Source organism: Stigmatopora nigra, chromosome 11 (genome assembly GCF_051989575.1).
Source record: "Stigmatopora nigra isolate UIUO_SnigA chromosome 11, RoL_Snig_1.1, whole genome shotgun sequence".
NCBI lineage: Eukaryota > Metazoa > Chordata > Actinopteri > Syngnathiformes > Syngnathidae > Stigmatopora > Stigmatopora nigra.
In genome coordinates, this window is record NC_135518.1 from 8,257,928 (window position 1) to 8,281,079 (window position 23,152).

At 38.3% G+C, this 23,152-nt stretch overlaps 1 protein-coding gene across 1 annotated transcript in view; it reads right to left on the reverse strand.

The window, feature by feature from the left end:
- The window catches only part of LOC144204429 (E3 ubiquitin-protein ligase SH3RF3-like), a 42,132-nt gene that overhangs the window by 17,560 nt on the left and 1,420 nt on the right, over window positions 1–23,152 (reverse strand). The gene's annotated exons all lie outside the window — the stretch shown is intronic.

A 23,152-nucleotide genomic window follows, 5' to 3' on the forward strand; every position in this document is an offset into this window, starting at 1 on the left:
ACCTTAAAACATTGCCGGGAGAGCTACTAAAGCTTTTACAAGAGCGGAAACATCATTTTTGTTTTCAATTTCTGTTTTTCTTTTTATATAGAGTCAGAAATAATATAAACAGCAACTAAAAGTGAATATGGGGGGCTGTGGTTTGAAAAACTGTATATATGTATACATAGCACGTAATACAAATTATATAGTGTTCAAACCATAATGCAAATCATCAAAAATGGATCCACAATCTGACTGGAATTGCAAGCGTGCCCATAAAAGTATTATTCTTTTTACTGGTTAGATGATTCTACTCTGCCCCAGAGAAAGTAAACCCACTAATCCCTGTGGCGCAGTAATTAGTGTTTGTCTTCTTCCATAAGAGACAGACGGTATGTATGTGTGTGTGTGTGTGTGCACTTATATGCAAACAATTGACCACTGCTGAGGTTACCATCTGTTCGGATCTTTCAGCATCAGTCTTGGTTTACATTGCCCCCCTTCAGATTGAAATGTGCCTTGACTTATATCAAACAATACATCCGTCTTTGAATCGAAGGTTTTCAACCCTTAAAAAAGTCGGCGAGAACTTGCACACATCATCTGATTTCAATCATGCAGAAATCAACCTTCTCATAGCAAATGTTTTAAATTGGACATAAGGAAACAGATGGACGGCAGTTGATTTACAAAGTGTGACTTTGGCTTGGCTGTTAATGTGACGTGAGAAGTGGTTCCTTTGGGTTTGGACAGAGGAGATCGCAAGGATCCTCCGGTCATGATGGTAGTGTCAAGCATGTGCTGTGGAGTGCATCAGCCCGTGGAAGTGACTTACAGTGGTTATCCACTGTGGCCTGGAGCTTTTCAGTTCAACTGTTAAGGCATAATTTCATTTCATTTCAGGCAGATAGAAAGTGGTCAAACCACCACAATGTTTCTCACACGATTATGTCTTCTTCAACGGTTAAGAAATCTACTGGGAGAGTCAAACATTTTTGTCTCTGTGAAGACCACACTCCATGAAATGAGATTGCTCAAAAGGCAAAGTAAATTAAAAATGATAACCACAAGGCAGCAAAAGCATTCATTTATACTTAGGATTACAGTATGTAGGGCTCATATTGTTCTGACTAAAATCAATAAATTCCAGCTATACTCAGTCTGTGTAACAAAGAGGTTTCATATGTTCTGGAACAGCACATGCCATTGTTCGACAAGCTGTACAAACACCTTTTCTAGTATTTTCTATAGTAACCAATTCTGGGGATCGATTGGATAATTTAGGTTCCCCTTGGATTTGATTTCATTTAAATCCATTTTTTAGTGGAGCTTCATTTCACAAGCATTATAGTAACCGAGCTGGAGCTTTTCCCAAAGTACTGAGTGGGAGGTGCAGAAGTACACCCTAGACTGGTTGCCAATCACTCACTGGGTATCGTTCACACTCACAAGCAAATTAATGGGCAATATAAAGTTGGTTTTAATGATCCCAATATACATATCTTAGAAAGTGGGAAAGAAAAAGTCTGATTCTGTTGTTTTCTTATTCCCCAAAAATAATTTAACTTTAACCAACCATTTACTACTTTTGCTTTGAAACAAAGCTGGAAAAAAGCCATTAAGCCTCTAAGCACTACATTTTAGTCCCTTTTTTTCTAGCACTCACATGTGAAAACATCCAATTAGTGTATATAACACATGCAAACAATTACACTACAATGATTAAAAAGATTCAAATGGTAAGTCTTATTTTATTTATGAGCGTATAATAAATGAAGCCATCATTTATTTATAAATAGGGAGTACAAAGGAGTGGAAATCGATGGAAGGAAATTCATGCAGTGAGAAAGGAAAGCTTGTGGCTTTATTGTTTGGTGGGCAAAGTGCCACCGAGACCAATAAGAGAACATTTGCTGAGAGGCGGAACTTCACAGCCTCTTGACCCAGTGAGCCCATCTTCTATTTGCTCCTCTGTTTATCTTCAAGAGTACAGTGGATGATACAAATATGATTCAAACATCATAAGGATGCACGAGTGACTAGGGCATTGACATGAAGTGTTGGATGTCAGAAGTATTGTTGTGTACTGAGAGATTGCGCGCTTTTTGTTCGCACTAAATCCCGACAGTTGCTGGAAACAGCATCTTTTATGTATTTTGTACCACTCAGATCTAGCAATGTTGCAGTTTTGCCATTTCCCTGTTGTGGGGTTCCAATAATAGGAGGATTTATTTTGACATACAGTTGTGGTTATAAGTACGGCCTGCAAGTGCGCCCCTTAAAAATATTTCATCACCACCTGCCAATGCATTCCATTACTACTTGTGATGTGTGCTTGGGGTCATTATCCTGTTGGAACATGTAACTGTGCACTGCAAACTTTATCTTCAAACATTGAAATGAGAAAATAAGACATTAATGAAGATAGTGCAGTTTGCATGGCCCCAAACTACAAAGTTTCAAATTGATTTGAACGCTTGATCTTAAAATTAATCTATCTCACTTAATGTTGACATGCCGTTTATAAAGCGCCACTTCAAAAGGAAGCATTTGCATACCGAGTATAATAAATGTCGCCAAGCTTCATTTGAAGGTAAGCATTTAGAGAAATAAGGAAATAAAAGGGACTAAAGCATAGAGTTTGGAACTCATCTTTTCTGGATTCACTCAAACGACAGCCACATTCCTGGCCAAAACTAACATTCCCATGCCGAGTTGCTCCAAAATGCACATGTGTCTGAAGCATAGTTGTCGGGACAGGATGTTCCACTCCAATCACATCCTCGTCCATTTTCATAAAACCAAACAATTTTCTATCCCCTCTATACTGATCCTCTACTCCCCATCCACCTCCCTTACACACACATGCACTTTCACTGTGATTACTCTGGTATCTTCCTCAACTGTCCTTGGAGGGGCATTGGAGCCTGTACAACTTTTCCTTACTCAGTGTGTCTAAATGCAAGTGTGTGTGTGTTTGCGTAGTAATAGACCAGTAAATCTGCAAAGGTCTTTTTCCACTCTGCTGTGCAAGCAGCATGTTATCATGCTGTGCTGTTTTATTGGAGCGGACACAATATTGCAACAGACTTCCAAGAATGTTACTCGTGTGTTAAGATCATATAAATAATGTGAATAGCGAGACAAAAGCTTGAAATACTGAGAAACTGCAAAAGAAAATAACAAACACTACTAGGTATTAATGGCAAAAAGCTGGAGCTACCTGCGAGAACACCGTACTGAAAAGTAAAACGATGTTGTCCTCACACATCAGCAGGTATGCAAAAACTGTGTGGGGTATCACAAGCTGACACATGGGCTTCTTTAACCATTCAGTACAGTATTGATTTACTTTCCATCTATAATTCATGATACAACATACACTTTCAGTTAAGCGGCGATGCACAAACACATGAGAGGACTGAGGGAGAAAAAATAAGGGGAAAAAATTGTGGAGATGTAAAAACCTAAAGAAGCACCACAACAGGTACCATCCAACTGTCGTCTTCTTATATTAGTGTTTTCCAACTTTTTTGGAGCTGTGGCACACTTTTTGCATTGAAAAAAATCTCATATCATATCCTTTGGTTCTTTCCATCGGGTTTTCATTAAAAAGCTTTCCTGCTTCTGCAGTCTTCTACTCTGACTCATGTGACTAATTTCATTGGGATCATATTTGTGAAGTGACTCAGTTGTATAAAATGAAGCAGTTTGCTTTGCTGTTCAAAAAGCTAATCTTTGCATTACAAATATTGTCATTGATACAAGGGAGATATGCAGGTGACGGATCGCCATGGATATGTCCTTTCTATACGGTCCCGTCCATCCCAAGAAGGCCGTTACTGTGGCGACAGGGTGCATTGAGTGACAGATGGTTGCTGAGGCGTGTCGGCGATTGTTAGCGGTACTTATTGTGTCAGTCACAGTAACAGACAACTAAAGAGCTTAAAGGATACATTCATGGCCAGAAGAACCTGTTGATACTCTTCACTCAAGGTTTCGAGTGAATAAAGTATGCAAGATTTGTGTAAAGGGATGCATAGGATGTCTCTCCGACCATATCTCAGCCATGAAACGTTAGGTGAGACCATTACATTTACTCAGTTCACACAAGATTGAAAGGATCTGAATGTAATAGAAAAGATGGATTGTATGCTGTGGACAAGGTATTCTTTGGTCAAAATTTAAGATCAAGACACAGCTGAAGACTTGGCATGCAGAGGGGTTGCAAAAATTTACAACCTAGATCCTAAAATTCAATGACAAGAGAGTCGGGTTAGACTTTTCATGAAAATAATTGGGGTACAAAGTTTAGGAACCAGATTCTTTGAACAGATGAAAGAAAAGTGAACTTCAATGTAAAGAATGGGAAGAGCAGAGCATGGAGAAGGATAGAAACAGCTCATTATTCAAATTGTAATACATAGACTAACGTGTAGAACACAGACTGCTGACAGAATAGATAAAGGTTAAACTACACTCTGAACTGGTCACCTAACCCACAGGGCACAAGTATTCTCATTTACAAGCCATCTAATTTTCCCCTAAATAATCAACTCACAATTATCTAATAGAGTATTTGACACGATATGTCATTTACGAGGCATCAATAATTCCTTGGCCTAGAAGCTTGCTGAGATATAGCTCCGAAACATTGTGGAGGCTAATGAAAGATTTTACGATAGAGTATGACTCAGGGAAAGAAGCTCGACACTTTATCTATCACACGCTCCTATTACACTTGGATCTAAAACATGAACACAGATGTGGGCGCACTCATGTCAAGAGGAACTAGTGAACCTTCCCTCGAGGCATTGGTATTGAGTATTTGCAGCAAATTTCTTCCACCATGATGTCAGTCCTTAATATAGTGTGCACACATATATACACAAACAATATGTCTATGTATACTGATGACTGGTAGTTGTGATGACACTGAAAGCGACCATTTTTAACTGGGATCTTCATTTCGACACGCCTCCAAGCCCCTTTCCCTCACACATCGGCTGCACATCCTTTTCTTCCAGGCATTTTCAACAGTATTTTGACTCTACTTTTGATCAGGATTATTACTTCCATTCATCTTAGTAAGTATGGTCAAAGCCCTGAATAAAAATAGTTTAGAAAAAACCCAAGGACTTTGTTGCCACATTTTTAAAATAAACTGGGGAATACTTGACTAATTCTTCATGCAGATATGACTGCTTTGAGCTATTTCTTCTTACTTACTTTGTCGGGGTTGCATCTAGCTGAATACAGATACAACGAAGAAAAAGAACTGCTGCATGAATACTAATAATCAATCTAAGAGTAATGAAGCCGACTCTAACGGACTAGACTGAAAGTGGTGAAATCCACTTGGGTTTGAATGGGTTCGAAGAACTGAAAGGTCACACGGGGGAAAATAAATTCACTCCAGCAGCTTGCCAGTAAACATTTGATGAAATTGAACTGTCCTCTTGAGAGTTTTACATCAACCACAACATCGTAGCGATGAAGGAAAACGAAGGAGAACAGCTGAAAAGTCATTCATTATTCATCATCCAGATACACTTTGTAAAGATGTTACTTGCATGGAAAATACAACATTTTGTACAACACTATAAACAAAAACAAACAGGGCCATGCTCTTTAATTCTGAACCCTTTTTTTTTTAAACACTTTCTAGAAAAAACGTGCGTGGACATCCCACATGTTTATTCATGCCAAGTTTGGTTTACAAAAACCTAACCTTTAGTAACTGCTTTTTGCAATTCTCCAAATAGCTGCCTAATTTCTAAGATAAAATACAAAATACATATATTATGTCTTTCTTCGATAAAAATAGCTGTTATTTCCTTCCTCTAATCTTCCTTGTGGCACATATAAATCCCTTTTTACGCTTTGGTCTTCAGAAGCTGAACATTTTTCTCGAGACTGATAAGGCACAAATGTGGCACATTTGTAAGGCTCAAAGTTGTCTGCAACAAATCTTTACCATCAATCTGCAATGCATGTGCAAAATGCGAAGACAGATATTCTGCAAGAATAACACACACACACACACCCACAGACACACTGTAATTTTAGCTGAGCACATCTGACAAATGGTGCATATGCTAGGGGCCATTGCCTCACATTACCCGTTGAGATTTGTGCACAAATCATCGATTAGATTAACAGAAATGGATAGGGAAATACAAAATAGAAATGGGTTGTGCATTTATGATAATGTATTGTACAAAGCATATTAAATTCATCAAATTATATTATTAGTTCTATTATTATATTATTAGCCGTTGAGATTTGTGCACAAATCATTGATTAGATGAACAGAAATGGATAGGAAAATACAAAATATAAATGGGTTGTGCATTTGTGATTATGTATTGTACAAAGCATATTAAATTCATCAAATTATATTATTAGTTCTCTTCTTTTTCTTCATTACGCTCTTTTTATAAATCTTATAAATATGAATTTGTCATCCACAAGCTATAGGATAATGAAAAGAATGTAAAGTATGGTATTTGCCTGTTTAATAATAAAAGGGAGCATGACAGATAATCCAAGAGCTGGATTAGGCAACAAATCATTTTTAAAGCCTTACCGATTCTCTTTCCAAAAAATACTAATAAATTGACAAATAACCCTTAACTCAAGGGCTAAATTGCTCTACTTTGCCCCACCGTATTAACACAAGCATAAGATTAAGATGAATGAGTAAACAACGACAACAAGACCTTCCAACCTTTAAATTGGCAGTCACCGCATTATCCACTTCCAAACATATACATTGATCAAATTATAGTTGTGGTTTAAACTAATCCATCAATACAAAACAAAGTATATAATAGCTTTTCTCTCGCAATATTCCAACAATGGCAATCAAAATCCTCTCCACAGTAACACAAACTCATTTTATGGCCGATGTCTATGTGTAGATACCCCAGAGAAAAAGCCAGGAGATAGGCAAGGATTGGATAGCAGCTTGTAATGACTTATGGGGCCGTGGGGTGGGCAGGATCAGGTGGCACATTAGGTCGGTGGGCCAAGACCCTACTGTGTGGACACACATACATACACAAACCCTCATGGGCAGTATTCACAGTTGCAATATTGACAGTAATGCATGGCTTTTTAAAATACTTTTCCATGAAGCCACCCTGGCTCTTCTTTACGTTATTCTCTTGACTCATTTTGACCGTTCCGTAACCCCCGAGCATTAGCACATCGTACAGAGCACGTGTAAGGTTCCGCGCCTCCCCAGCTGTTCAGCTCACTCAATCGTCTCAAATGCTCAAGTGCATGACCGCGTTTTACTCTTTGACAGGCTTTTCCCACGATGTTTTGTCTACGGTCCCATATGTGTGGGTTTTTGTTAATTGTTTTCATTCATTGGAAAAGGTTGAAGTGTAGGGGAAGGAGACAGGAGCAGGTAAGATAGAAGCAGTGGTGTAGAAAGCAAACAGTAAAGCCTGAAGGCCCTTAATCTGTTCGTCACCTGCAGGAAATTCCATGCTGCGGCTAAGTGGTGTTAATATTTTAGTTGGTGTTGGCAGGAGTGTTTTTAACATGATGGCAGCATGCAAGGAGTAAAAGAAAAACTGCCTGGTCAATTAGAGTCACTCAGAGTGAAACAACTGATCCGAGTTGAAGAACAAATACAAGGCTTGAATTGAAATATTTGGAAAACACTGATTAATATGAATAGTTCATAAATTAGTGTACAAATTACAGCTCCATCGAATCTCGAGTAATGACATCGTTGCGTGTTTAAACTTGGGGGTTTAGTTGGTTATCCTTTCAAGCAAGGAAGGTCCCAATGTCTGGAAATTGAAGAGGGAACTATCAGTAACAAAGCAAATATTCATCAAATCCCAAAAGATAATGTATTATTCATCACACAGGGATTTGAATTATATATATGTGCGTCATCAAATATTTATTTTATTAGAGTTTTCAAGAACAGCGGATGCGTTGTAATATTGCCGTGCAGGAGTGAAATAAGACAAGATTTTTTTTTGAATTTAATATTCATATAAGATGTACCTATGTATTGCTTTGTTTCATGTTACACTGCATACCTGCTATAGGATGTTTTTTTCTTTTTGTTATTTAGTATGATGGGATGTTTGTGAACAGTTTGGAAAAAAGGGGACGAGAAAGCAATGTGCTCAAACTGTAATCCCTGAGATAAATGCTGGAACATCAGGACCACCTCAGGTCTGACAAACACTTTGGATTTAGAGATTGCAGGTGGGCCAAATAAAGAGACGTCAACTATATTTACGACAACCGTCAAATCTACTTTACTCTTTCTTTGTGTGTGATTTGGAGGACAGGATTGTTTGGGTATGGTGTCAATTAAGGTTGTATCAATGAATAGTAGATTTGTTTGTCTCAAAATAGATGGATTTGATGGTGAAGCGAAACAGATTAACTCTGTGTGTATTTGTGTGCGCGTATGGGTGTGTGGATAGGCTATAATTCTCGTTTAAAGGAGATTAAACTTATTTTGGAAAACATCTTGAACTGAGCCCTCCTGTTACACACACTGATACGCTGCACAGTGGGTGGGGCGTGTTGGCTTGATGTGATTGATCGTGGGAAGTTGTCTAGCGGCGTGCACATAGAAAAAGACTCAACAATTAATTGACTTTCCTTCTTCTTTATCAAAGGAATCACTTGACTGTCTTGGACAAAAAAGTAGGGATTGAATCTGAAAGGAAGTGATCTGGGGATGGCTTGATCTTCTTCACAAGATAGAACAAGAATCAGCACAAATGTGAGAGTCAACCGAGGGTCAGCTAACATATTGCTGATGGAGACTTGAAGGGGGCTCGAGATCGGATTTCCTCAACCTCTCGCTCTCTCTCTCTTTGTCCAATTGAATGATGTCCTCTTTCATATTCATATTCATTTGCTAATATGGTCTCGATCTTTCATAAGGAAAGGCTGTTGAGATATGAACTATGAGTTCATGAGAATCATTTCACTAATGTTGGCTTAACTCAAAACTATTGAGAATTTTATTGGGCTTTCAAATCCAATAGTTTTCAGGGATTCGGGATTATTTTTCTTGTATTTTCCTTCAGGACTGCAATTCCACTTATCAAAACATTCTCAAGATGATGGCCAACTGTCAAGGGTCATGTTTTGAATAGCTTCATCTCATCAGCTCACTGTAAACATTTTATAGCCATCCTCAAATTATGTGTTGACCCATTAGGACTTCATAAAATCACACATGTTTCAGCCAAAGCTTTTTGAAGTCACAGAAATGGTTTGCTTTAAGTTCAGATGTCGAGATGATGTAAACTCAGTCTTGTCTGTTACTTTGAAAGGGAGAGGCATAACATGTCCTGGTGACATTGGATGAGTGCTTGTGCTGAGTAGGGTGGGATGTCAGGGGTTATCAATGTCATCACTAGACCACAGCTGCTTGTTGACATCATCACCGTAGGACAGTTCACGGCAGCTGTGAAGCCGCAGTGTGAGAAACCCGCAGAGTTCTTTGGCTCTGTCGCCCATTGTGAAAGTCTTCACAAACTGCTTTTGTTCCCGCTTTTAACAACGGAAGAGTCATTGAGCTTTTCACAGGCCAGCCGACAAAATGGAAGTTTATACAATCAATGGCTACTGTCGAAAGCTGGAAGAAAAGTCGCGAACAATAGGCTGGAGCGGAAGAAGTTAGATTTGATTGAGACGAAGCCAGGTCGCCTCGGTAGCAAGGCGTCAATCATGATATGCCTGCCAAGGAGTAACATCCAGCAGTCTTTTTCAGGAGAGAGAAAAAAAGGAAGGATAAGAAGTCGTACCTTGACGTATGAGTTCAATTTGTTCCGTGGCTGAGCTTTTAACCCAATTTACCTTTAGTGTATACAAAATCAAGTTTCTCTAATCCATTCCAGAGCCCTGAAAGCACTGAGATATTTCATTTTTTCCTCTGCTTCAAGCAAATGTTTCAAATGTTGCGGTAAAAATCCTTTTTTAACGGACAATATCATAGTACACTGTGGCTCGATTTACATTTTGTGACCTTCCCATCATCGAGTTGTCGGCACGGTAGTCTGTCATATAGAGTTTAGCTGCGGTTGTGAAGGCAATTGGAAAAGTGAAAACGATATTAAGAGAATGTACCAACTAAAGCTATAAAGAGTCTCTGGAGAAAACTTCAACAGTCATTACTGGTCAAAAACTAAATAAGTAAGGGTAAAGAATGTATGTGGTGAAAAAAGGGAAGGGAAGAAAAATACACCGCAAGTTTACACATTTTACAGAAGCATTCACTATGTTACAGATATCAGGTGCATAGGGTGTTCAAAAATAGAAGTCTGAAGTCACTTTATGTGTTAAAGCTTTTTGATTATGCACATTTGACCATATTTTAAGATCTTGAATTTCAATTGAAATTAATTGATTCCTTCAGCAATTGTAATGGCATATTCTTTGCAAGCTCATCGATAAGCGTAATCCACAATTGTTACTTTCAAATGTATGACCAAGAGTTTACATTTGGTAAACCTGATAATAATTTATTTGCAAAGAGACTGAGGTATCATTAGACTTTCTTCTATTCATGAATAGGATTTGCACCTAGCAAATGACCCAATGTGTTTATTACCAGCATGTCAGTAATAATTGCAGCCTTCTTGAACAAAATCCACTAAAACACAAGCTATGACAAACTCAACTTCTATACACATGGACACAGACACAAACCCACTGCCAAAAATATTGCAGCCATAATTGAGGTAGTGTCAGTCAGAGGTTCACTCAATCAACAAGGCCATATTTCTTGTTTTGGACTCAGACACGTCCATACACATACGCACACAGTAAAGTATTTAAGATGATTTACATTCATATTCCTCGTACCAATTATATGAGCCAGACTGTTTCCAGACGTGTGACCACAGTGGTATATATGTCCTGGAGGCGGTGGTGGCTGTGGTGTGTGTGTGTGTGTATGTGTCTGGGGGGTGGGTTTCCGAGATAAAGCTCCAAAAAGAGGGGAAGCTGGTACTGAGTGACACATGCTCACACACACAGGCACACCCACCCACACACCCACACACACACATGCACCGTCTTCCTCCATCTGCCCACAGTGCAGGTCAATCATAACCTCATTCGGGTGGAGAGAGACACATTCAGTCTCCTGCTGAGACACATCCTCTTCTCCTCTATGAGATCAAAACCAGTTTAAACCAGATTACACAGTACTGATATTAAAGTATAGTGAACTAAATCATCCTCATGGATCATCTAGATAGGTCTGAAACTGGATTAGGAAAATTTGGATTACTATATGGACAGACATAACACTCACTATATGTGGTTTGCAAATGAACATTCTGTGATATATCAGACAGATTCAAATTATATTAAAGTGTCCCTACTTAGATAATCTATTTTAATAAAGGAGAACATATGGATTTAAAGTAAAGCCACAGTATAAAGCAGCAGGATGTCATGAACCCCTTCAGTGAGTATATTGAAATAGTAATTGAGTTGTAATAATTAAGAACAATCTCTTTCAGGAATGTACTGAATTGTGTTTCCGTAGCAGAGTAAGTAGTGGCTCAAATTACTAAATGTGACATCATATTTTTCTTTCACTACTGACAAACTAGTTGAGACTGATTCAACAGGCACAAGTATATTTGTGTAGCAATTCCTGGTATTTGCGATGTACAAAAGAGTCCATTTAAAATGACACTCCATAATGTACATTGCAGGAGAACAGTGGTGCCATAACATATTAGTATATATTCAATGTATACTCTATTGTTCAGACAAATATTTACCCGTAAAGCTCAAACTTCATCCAAATGTCAGAAACATACAAACATGCACACATGAAGATGCTGACACAGCCCAGTACGCATTTATACTACCAGTGGGACACCAGTCTACCCCAGCTGCCCATTTATGGACCACAAGGGAATAATGAATCAGTACCTGTTGGCCTAGGACAAAACACTAAACCAGATTGCGGGAATATCTGGCGATGTGTGCTCTATTTTGCTTTATCAAGTACACATTAGTCATGAGATTCAATTATGGCAAACAGGGGCTTTTTATTCACGATTGACAACAACAACATAAACATCTGCAGGGTTCAGTACCATCTGCTGTTACAGACGGCTCAATCAGCTTGTGTCTGTGCTTCATATCTTTCATTTGGACATTAGCAATTATCTGATTGCATGCGTATATAACCCTGTGGTTTGCTGAGACTATGTACAGCTTGAGGCTAGGAATGTAACCGAGTGCGAGAACAAGAATGCCAGTCAGAAGAAATGTTCTACTTTTGACAAGGACCATTAAGGAAGAGTACAAGCCAAAAAAACCAGCTTTTTTTTAATCACAGCAGTTGCTGTACAAAAAGACTGCTTTTAGGATGGTTTTACAAGGGCCTTTACACCCCTGATAATTGACTTTGCCAAGTAATGAAGTCCAATAAAAAGTTTCTATGTAGTCTCTTGCGAAATGCTAAGACATTGATTTTATTCTGAGCCACATCTAGATTCGCAAGGTTACGATAACTACAAATGCATGAGCCAATTATTGGTTAAAGGTATACATAAGGTTTGGTTAAGGTCATCATCCTGTCGGAATTTTACACCAGCCCACTCTTAACCTTCATACAATATTTCAATGCCCCACTAAAAATCACAACCGTATCTATTTAATTCTCACCAAAAAATAAAATTTGTCGCAAAAAGTCTGCAAAGTGAAGATTCTTGTTGAAATGTATCATTCAGATGCTATTAGTATAATTTATTATATGGTATTTGGTGTTATTCTAATGGGATTCCCTGATTCTAATCGACTACTCAAATAATTTAAAATACCCTGTGAGGACCAAGATGAAAGAATAGGCAATATATTTTTAATGTGGAGAACCTGAAAGAATAAATATCAGCATAAATATCAGATGGTGACAAAAAAAAACACACACACACACACATGCACACACACACACACACACACACACACACGCAAAAAGCCCCCACAATGTGACACTGTGGGCACTACAGAGCTGTGTTTATATTGCTTCATTGAAGTGTGTTTATCTGCATGCAGCATGGGATAGAGGTGACTTATCTAGGACAGGGACATCACAGAGAACAACAGCAGTAGAAATGTAATTTTCTGGTAGCAAATGAAGAAGAGAATCAGCATGACTGAGCGGCTACGCCTGTGGACTTTGCTTTAGACGCCCCTGACAATAAAAGAATACACAAAAGAAACAGCCAGGCGGGAAATCCCTTCCTCCTGACATTGTTTTAATGTCTTACAAAGTGCACGAGATTCTGAACGTGTGTATAGCTGCAACAGCTGAATTCTGTAGATATCAAAGACGGGGTTCTTTGCAGGTTTCAACAAATTAAATTCAAAGCTCTTAATACTTCATTTAAACCCACTTGGAACAGAATGTAATCATAAATTTCATGGCCAACCTCACAAAAAAATATCTATCTTCTAAAATCTCTGAAACTTCACAGGTTATTTTACACAATATAGCACACAATCTAAAAACATAAGGAATTTAAATGAGAGAAACCGGAAGGTCAGAAACCACCAGGGAGTGAACCTTGAATCTCAAAACTGTGAAGGCGGTGGTCTAACCACTGGACCACCATATTTATCTCATCTATATTAATTATCATTTAACAGTCTTGTAGAAAAAAGTAAAAAGAAAAATAACACAATACCGCCATACAACTTCCCTAGGCTTCCTTGCCCTCACCCGGGCTTGCGTTATGTTTCTGATCATCAAAACAAATTCAACATAACCGCCAATGACTTGACTGTGGTACGGTCACCGTTTCATTTATACAGTCATTTGAAACATTAGATTGTAGAATGTGAGCGAATGAACTGCATTGTGAAGGTTGAACTACCCAGTAATTCAGCCAACATTAGGTAATCAAGCAGAAAGCCAACGAGGCAAATTTTATTATTATTGTGTAATCACATGTAAAAAGGGTTGTCGTCGCTTAGGAATAGCAAGGTGACAAAGGAAGACATAATCGCACATTCTAATTAGACCTGTAAGCGGGCTGGTGGTGGTAATTGCTGATTTTAATGAAAAATGAAAAATAAAAAACAACACTATCTTCTCGGTTACCATGTGAAGGCTAAATTACCACAAAAAGTAAATGTTTAGTCAAAATTAAGGCACAATAGAGGAGAAGATAGATTTTGTTGTGAGGGCTGAATCACTTCAGTGGGTGGCATTAATTTTAGAAATTAACCAATTGATATTCTAAGAACAGAGCATCTTATGTGCTTGGATTCACCAATTAGTTATACCTCAATTTGACTTCAAGAAAATATGAAAATGAAGATTGGGCTTGATTCCTTTACTCCTTTGGTCCATAATATGGGCAAAAAGCCTGCTTTTCTGACAGACTACCAAAATCTTAGCGGCTTAATGAACTTAAAATATTCTGAGATAATAATTGAAGATCAAAATGGCCATAAATCAGTATACATCTTCTTAAGTATCTGTTTCATTCCTGTAACTCGTAAACTCATCAGTTTATTTATTCGGGATCAAGTTTGGGATACCAATTGAACTTTGAAATTGGAGTGTTCCAGTATTTTCCATTTATTTGAACGACCAGGCCAGGCCAGTGAATTGCATATATTGACAATATTAATGACCTTGCTAGTGGCATCAACAGACACTACATTTCAATTGTTTTGATGTCCTTCTGTAAGTAATCATTAAAAACTGCAGCTGATTCACATGGCACCCACCAACTCACTCATCTCACTGAGCGAGTGTGAGGGCACTATATGGCCATGATGATTGATAATAACAGTTGTATTTTGGTGTATTTGCAAAGCTTGAAAAACTTCTTCACAGTACTTGGTACCATTGTGTGTTTCCTCCATAGCACTGAAAGGCTTTCTGATCACAGTAATTTGTAAATCACTTTGATAGGACAGGTTTCTTTCTTGTCTTTCACAAAAACACACAATGGACTCAAATAAAGGGAAGATAACGAGTGGTGGAGTGGTTGAGGGGAGCCGTCGAAGCTGCGGTAAAATAGGCAGAGTTAGTAAGGAGAGAAATGGGGTTAATGTATGAAAGAAAAAGTATTTTCGGAGAGGAAAAAGGGAAAGCCACGGCCGCGGGGTCTGACACTGTCCCAGTTTTACGACACCGTCTGTATCTCCCGTGGCTCTCCTGAACATTGCCACCCGCTTGATTAATACTGCCATCATAAGCAAAGCCTGCATCTTTGAAGGCTTGGGAAAAAAAAACTTGCCATCTACACAGTACTGCACTTAGTTTAAGGCCACAGTTATATTTTAGCCTTGATTACATGAAACAAATTGTTCTGGGAATTGCGCGAGGGTGAGAAATGGGACACAATAAATGTGCTGTAGCTTATTATAAAGTGTAAGAAATCAAATGTACTGCATAATAGGAAAAAAATTCTACAAGTTTGCTCTTTTCTAACCATGTAATTAAAGCAGAAATAGAATGATTGATGGATCAGAGTAAATTGTTTCACTTAAGTATAATGAAATGTTTTTTTTACCCTCACTAGAATATCAATAGCACTATTATTAGGAGTTATTTAAAAATTAATGCACTCAAATCTCTTTTAGAAAGAGGCTGAGGCAAACATTGTGCAAATGTGCTATTTATTATATTTTTTAATAAGCTTAGCATTGAATGTGTTATTCACTAATGTTTCTCTGACATAAGGATAGGAGAGCAGGCAGAGATTAGCCTTTGGGCGTAGGGAAAAGCTTTCCCAATGCAGGTAGCCGGTGCCAGATCAACGGCTTGATGACCTGCGGTTCTTTAATCGAGCTGGCAGGACTCTGGAGATGAAGTCAGAGATGAGTTGGGACTTAAGCCAGCTGTCTGAGGACCCATGAAAAGAATGAATAGTGAATTGAGTAGGAAAATGACTGCGAGCATTTAATCGAAGTCGCTCTCGCAAGCCACGCAAGTCACTCAGACAAAAAGATGGGAGTGATGATGGAAAAGGGAAAGAAAGGAGGAATGACATATGACAGTGATGCACAGTGGTAGCGAAGGATTCTTTAGTATTCAGATGAAATGCCTTTTAAGTTTGAGGACTGTCAACACTGGAATCTGTTGAATGAATATGTAGAACGTTGACATTGGCAGTATATCAAGCTCAATTTATAGAGCGCATTTTATAGGATTACACGCAAAGACTAAGTTGTTCATCACCCAGATAAATGCAAACAGGGAGAGAGAGAGAAAAAACATACTGAATCCCGACAAATACATTTCTTTAAAATAAAAAAATATCATAATCACTGGAATAAAGTTATTTTTGTCACAAACACTGGACATTGCATAGCCTAAAGCTTGTGACTAAACTGCTGTGGGGGTTACTCAGGTTTGGAGGGCGTCATTTTCAGAGACATTTTAGATGTTAAATAGGAATTATAGTAGTTCAGAGTCATCAAATATTACTTCAGAAAACGTGTGTTTTGTTTCTTACCATTTTATTGATATTCTGGGTCTCAAACTGGTTAGAGGACCATTGACTATCATCTGAACTCCAATATTAAACGTAAAAAAATATGATAGTATACCCCAAAGGGTTTCTAATACTAACATTTTTTCATCTAATCTTACTATTTGGACTCATGTTATTTATTTTCTTTTTAAGCCTGTGTGTCCAGTTGTTAAGAGCTGCCCAAACCAGGGACATCACTGTTTTGTTGTGTGTGTGTGTGTGTTTAGTGTAACCACCGTAAGTCTTCCCATTCTATTTTCTGCCACATTAGCCATTGAGGCAACTGACATTTAAAATTAAAGGGTACATTTCACAAGGTAGTCAAGATGTTTTGCTTTTATCACCCAGTTAGACATATGCAATGACGCATAACTATAATGGATTTAAAATATCATGTTGCAATATCACTTTAATTGTCTTTCTTGACAGCCAATATTTTTACTACGCATGTGTTCTAAATATTATGAATTGTGTTTGAAATACTGTTTATTTATGGTAAGACTTAGCCTGGATATTGGCACGTTACTCCAAGTTGGCCATGCTGCATGATGGAGACAAACAAAAGCAAGCCTCATAAACACCTGAGCTAGACACACAATCAACAGAGAGCGACAACACTTATCTGATCATTTTGAACAAACTCCACATGCATTCTTCATAATGCCAGAACAAAATACACTCGCCAATTGAAAGCAAACAATCCATGGTGTGACTACAGGTTGTATATCTTTGATATATTTCGGATAAGTATGAGTTCAATCAATATCTGTCTGTCTTGTGAGAGTACAAATAAAACTTTTCTGACACGCTGCTTTACCGTTATCCATTTTCACAACATATTTTACAGGCTATTGTGTACAAAGTTTCACACATGGTCGATATTTTGAGGTATATAATCTGACCAGACCCATGATTTATTCTCAAATAGCTTGGAATGGAGATATGGATTCATTCAGATACAACATTTTCTCGCTGCAAAAACTAAACAGTATATGGTGATATTACTAATAAACAAAAAATATGTTTTTTTGACAAAGCTTGTGTTATTGCTTTATTCCTAAAATGCCAAAGAATAATGGCCCACTGTTTCAACATTAAAATATGTCAAAAAACAAATGCGTGTAAAGGTGGATAGATTTCTTGTTCCCAAAAGAATGTTTTGAGTTAGTCAGTTAGTAAGTTATCATTAAATTGTAAGCTGTAATATTTCAAGCATTTGATATTTCATCTACTTCACATTCAAAACATTTAGACAACAGGGATGTGCTACACTGATCTGTCCATGTTGCCATAGCAACATGTCTTTGCTAATATGTATTCTGTGTCGGAATCCTAACAAAACAGTTAATTGAAGAAACAAACTGATACATGTGCAAGGATGAGAATTGAACTTATTTTTTTCCTCTACATAATTCCTTTCCTTGGCGAGAAAATGTAGCCCCCTTAAACGCTGTTCTGGACTTAGTTCCAACTTTCCAACAGATTCACTTTACTTCCACCTTACAACCCGAAGCCAGCAGCCGCATACCAATCACACGCAGACAGCGATTTATTTACAAAATTGATACATCCATAAAGAAAGTGCTACGACCACAATTTTTCTTAACGCAAACCACAATCACATGCCACCCAACATACTCTGGCTCATTTACCAGAAGCATTAATAAATACCTGTGACTCACACAGTGCCAGCAGAGGAGGTTTTGGCGCAGACGTCAAAGCGGAAAGATGATCGCAGCCATGTGCGCGGTGGATCACAGTTTCCCAAAATAACCTGTGATGTTCTTAAGTTGACCCCCAAATGTTAAAGTGTGTTGAAAAACATATCTTCCATCTTAGTGTTCATATTTCATCTTTTCTTCAGCATAACTTGCAATGATTGTTCCAGCAAAACTGAGCTATTCAAGTGGCCTCAGCCGACTCATTATAGTGAAGAGCTTATCATGAATTGTGAAGAAAAAAATATTTTGTGAAAAGGAATAGAACAACCATGGAAAGTTCAATCGGTCCCACAGGCAAAATGGGGAGGCTTACAGAAAAGACTGTTTTCCCAAAGACAAAAAAAGACATTGGTGGTGACGGATTCAATTGGAGAGCCGTGAGAGTGAACAGCAGGTCGATGAAGAGAGAGACCTGCATTCATTGCCATGTATGCCACTTTGCTTCAATTATGTGTGCGTGTGTATGTGTGTGCACTGATCTCTTTCTTCTTCTTTTTTTTAATCACTACTCTCGCCAAGTTTCTGTTTCCTGCCTGGCTTAAAGTGGGTGGTGGGCACATTTCAAGATGTCCTTATTAGAGAGAAAGCAAGGGAGACCACAGAGAGAAGCCATTCAAGAAGAAAGTGCGACATATTAACGCTATAACACAGTACACACCTGCACTGCTCACACCCCGAGACTGCAAAGTCTTCTAAGAAATCACTTCTCCTGGGAAAACAGCTTTACTTTTTTGCAGTCTGGCATGACTGCAAGTCATCCATCAGTGCATACGCAGTTGACGTAGCATTACACAAAGCAAACAAAAGAACTAAAGTACAGTACTGTAAGTCGTCATACTATCGCAAGAGAGACAATTCATTTTATTGCTTGAAAACCAGCAACATATGATGCATAAACTAAACTAAACGAGTTTTATTATTTTGAAAATGTGAAAATCCCTTCAAATCACCCAACTTACAAATTTCAGTGGTGCCTTCACAAGAGTTTAACCGATTGTGTGACTAACTTGTGATTTATTTTTACTTGTATAGCATTCTTGAATAAATACAAAGACGCTTGTTATCCACCAGAAATCTCCAGAAAAAAAGGGTTTATCCCACAGAGAACAATTCTGATTCAATGGAGAGAACTTGCTTGAAAGTTTTTGGTTATTTTTTTTCTTCCCATGGGCATAAACAACTTAAAATGACCAGTTAGAAAGCAATTTCATGCAATAATGATGTAATGGCTTGCAATCCCAAAACCATGCAAAATATTGTGTTTATAAATAAATAAACATCAATATCTCAAATTCTCTTTTGAAATGACTTACAATACCAAAACCATGGATTGCTTTGCATTACTTATAAAGTGCAAAACATTTCATCAAACAATCAGTTTAAGGCTGAAATGATATTGAAGAAAATTATCTACAGAGTGGTGAAACTTTATACAATAGATGATAAACTGCAGACTTTTGCAGTAAGAGCAGCTAGTCAGACAAAATTGTAACTATTCACTTGTTTTCTCAACACTACTGCTGACTGCTGGGAAAAGAAAATTACAACATTCAGCCAGACAAAGGACGCTTTACACAAAACTATTTCACTCTGTCATTTTCCCGTCTCAGGACACCAAACAGAGGAGGTTAAACAATATTCCCAATGCAGTGTTTTCGGGATTAAACAAACATCCCGGAAATACACCAACACGACATATATTCTGGTTGTAAAGTCTTTTTTTACATCATATTTGTGAATGGTCATGACTAAAAAGATGTCACATTGCAGAGCTCAAACCATCTTCTCGAACACCTACCTAACAAAAGCCGTTTAACAAGCATTACGTGTCACCACATTGATTTTATTAATAGCATTATGTCAATTCACGCCTGACATTAAACCGTTAAAACCAACGCACCACACATTCACTGGTTTGCTGCTGTTCCCTGCATCTCATTTAATACCCTGACTAGTGTTAAGCCTTTGGATGCATTGATTACAAAAAAAGACAGTTAATAATTTGGTATATTTTATGACTAATACAGGTTTGACTTTTTCAAGTGAAATGCAGGAGTCCGACCGGTGACCACTGATATTTGACCCCTATTTCCATAACAACAATTGTCCCACAAGTGAGGGGGTTGACCTTTAACCTAATGTCTAATGCATGTATGTGTGAACTTGTTTGTCAGGGGGATGGAATTGATGAGATTCCACTCATAGACCCGTGGGAATGACAGTCCAGTTCCAAAGCTTGTTTAGGCTCTGCCTCCCATTATATTTGTGCTTGCAAATACACACAAACTTACATGCACACACTGACGAATAAAACTGCAGATATTCCATGTGACAGCAGAAGGTACAATAAAATATTTTACTGTACAAAGCAAGCGTGCACTGATTACTCGGATGGACGATTTCAAGATTTTCTGGCTTTCGGATTCATTACGCTTTCGTGACAAAAATCCAAAAGTAGAACGCAGGTACTTGGTGCAAAAGATTCTTTCAGAAAACAGCATCAAAATATTCACTGTTATCAATTTGACTGTGACATACCAAAATATCCAAAGACTAACAACTTAACACGTAACTGCCATCCGCACCACCTATTTAACACATACAATGTACAGAGGCCCCCCAAGTCTATTTCTTCTCTCGAGGAATTGTATACGGCAGCAGTCATTATGTCCATACCAATGACCACTAACACATAATGGATACGTTCTGCAATTGCAGTGCACCTTTTTTTAAGTTTCAGTTGCTTGTATACCTTTAATGGGGTGCTTAGAAGTCAAGGTTAGAGGCTTCGTGAGTACAAAGGCCACACAGTGGTTATATGCTCATTATTAGGTCTGATAACAGGACATTTCCTTTTGGTGAAGCCTCAAACTAATCCTTACACTTTATGACCTGCAAACGCGCATGGGTGCAAAAGAAAGGGCAAAGTCGTGTCTTTCTCTGAAGATAAAAAGGTATTTTTCATTAGAATGGTAATCTTGGACGTCAGTGAAGTACCCTCTAGGAAGGGCTGAACGATATTGCCTAAAAGTAAAAATCTCCACTTTCTTTCACAAATAAACTCAATTTTTTTTAATGCAATACATACACAACAACAGCGGGAGACAAAGTTGGAAACCTTCACGTGGTGTCTCCTGAGAGGCCGCTCGCCGCGGCCTGCGAATTCCAACTAATACCACTCAGAGCTGCCAACAAGGACCGTGGCACACTACGTTTTTCATCCAGCCGGAGACATTTGACTGCCCCCACCTCCGACTACCCCCCGGATGAAATAATCCGCGTTCCAGTGGCAGCTCTAGCGCTATCTGAGGGCAATCCTCAGGCGCTTGTAGTGCAAAACAAACAAACAAACAAACAAACAACAACAGCCATATTCTACCCGATTAAGACATTTTTTAAGGGGCCATAATCTATACCTTTAACAGAAAAAAGTGTGCGAAGTTACAATATAAACTGCTAAAACCTTGAACGAAAAACATACCACAAAGAATCCACTAGAAATTCCTCCAGATACATTGGTGTACTTAAGCTTTAGAGCTCTACTGAAAAAGAAAAAAAATACCTTTCCCATGTGTATTCTGGTAAATATGTTATAGGGTTCGATCTGCATTCAAACGTATGTTTCTTATTTTTTATGCGGCAGGAACAATGGCCATTTTCTTTCTATGTCGCACTAGCATGTTTCCAGTGAGCAAGGAATTCATCAATCTTGTCAACGTCCAATTGGTCAAAGGCCAGGCAGCATTACAAATGCTGGGCTGCTTGCAGACTCAGCACTTCTGCCTTGTCTTCTTCTTCCATGGCAGCACCTTGTTTACACTCCCCCCATTTGAAATAGTGTTATTTTTGACCGATTAGACACCCTCTATAATAGCGTAGATAAGTGTCATGTCAGATTTCAGTCCCCTTGCAAGGCCTCATTTTCTTTACGTGCATGGGCGGCATATACCGACCCATAACCTGTGAAGGAGATTAATTCTCACTTTTATCATAGTGTTACTCTCAAGGGAGCCTGGAGGAGACTTGCGCCAATGCATGTACATGTAAATTAAAAAGGAGTGTATACGAGTGCGCTCGTGTGTGTGTAGTGGCATTTTATAAAGGGTATGCATACATTCCAGGGGGTCTCTTAAGCCAAACAGACACTGGTCACAACCCTGTGTAATGAGCGTGCCAACAAGTGCTGGAGACCTGCTGTTATTTTTGTTTTGTTTTTACTTGTATATAACGATGTCTTCATGTGGTGATACTCCACTAATTAAAATTTACTTTGTGCAATCTAGCTTAAGGATTTACCATTTAAAAATGGGACTCCCTTTATTTAAGGTTAAATACTGAGAGACAATAATGAATTACATGTTTTAGTTGTTTTCCCCAAACCCAGCTAACCAAAACACATAAAAATAAGCTCTACACATTGTTGGACAAAGAGACTAGGTTTATTGTCAACAGCAAACAAGTGAACAGTTCAAGCACAGGAAAAACATTACACTAATATTGACCTGCGGCAACAAATATTTATTGGAAGCGAACCTGCAGGAATGTTTATAAACAGCGGCGTGAAAAGGTTGTGCTCCAAAGCATATGCTAGAAACTACGTTCTTATAGCATCATCAGTGGAGCATTAAATGACCAACGCGAGACTCCACCTTGGCATACATAGCTAAAAACTAATATGCAGATCCCTTGAGTTACTCTCCTACTCAGGACAAATGGAGAAACAATCGTCTTGGAGGAAACCTATATTCCAGTCATCAATTCCTACACCTTGTGTGCCAATACCGAGCCAACGCTCAACCTGCATGAAACACCTGCACCAACATCAATACCATCCAATGCAATAAACTAGAATCTGCCATGAGCACATCGTTGCACTGTCTTGAAATAAGAATTCAAAACCAATGTCTGCACTCACTTTATGTAAAGCGTGTAGGTAAA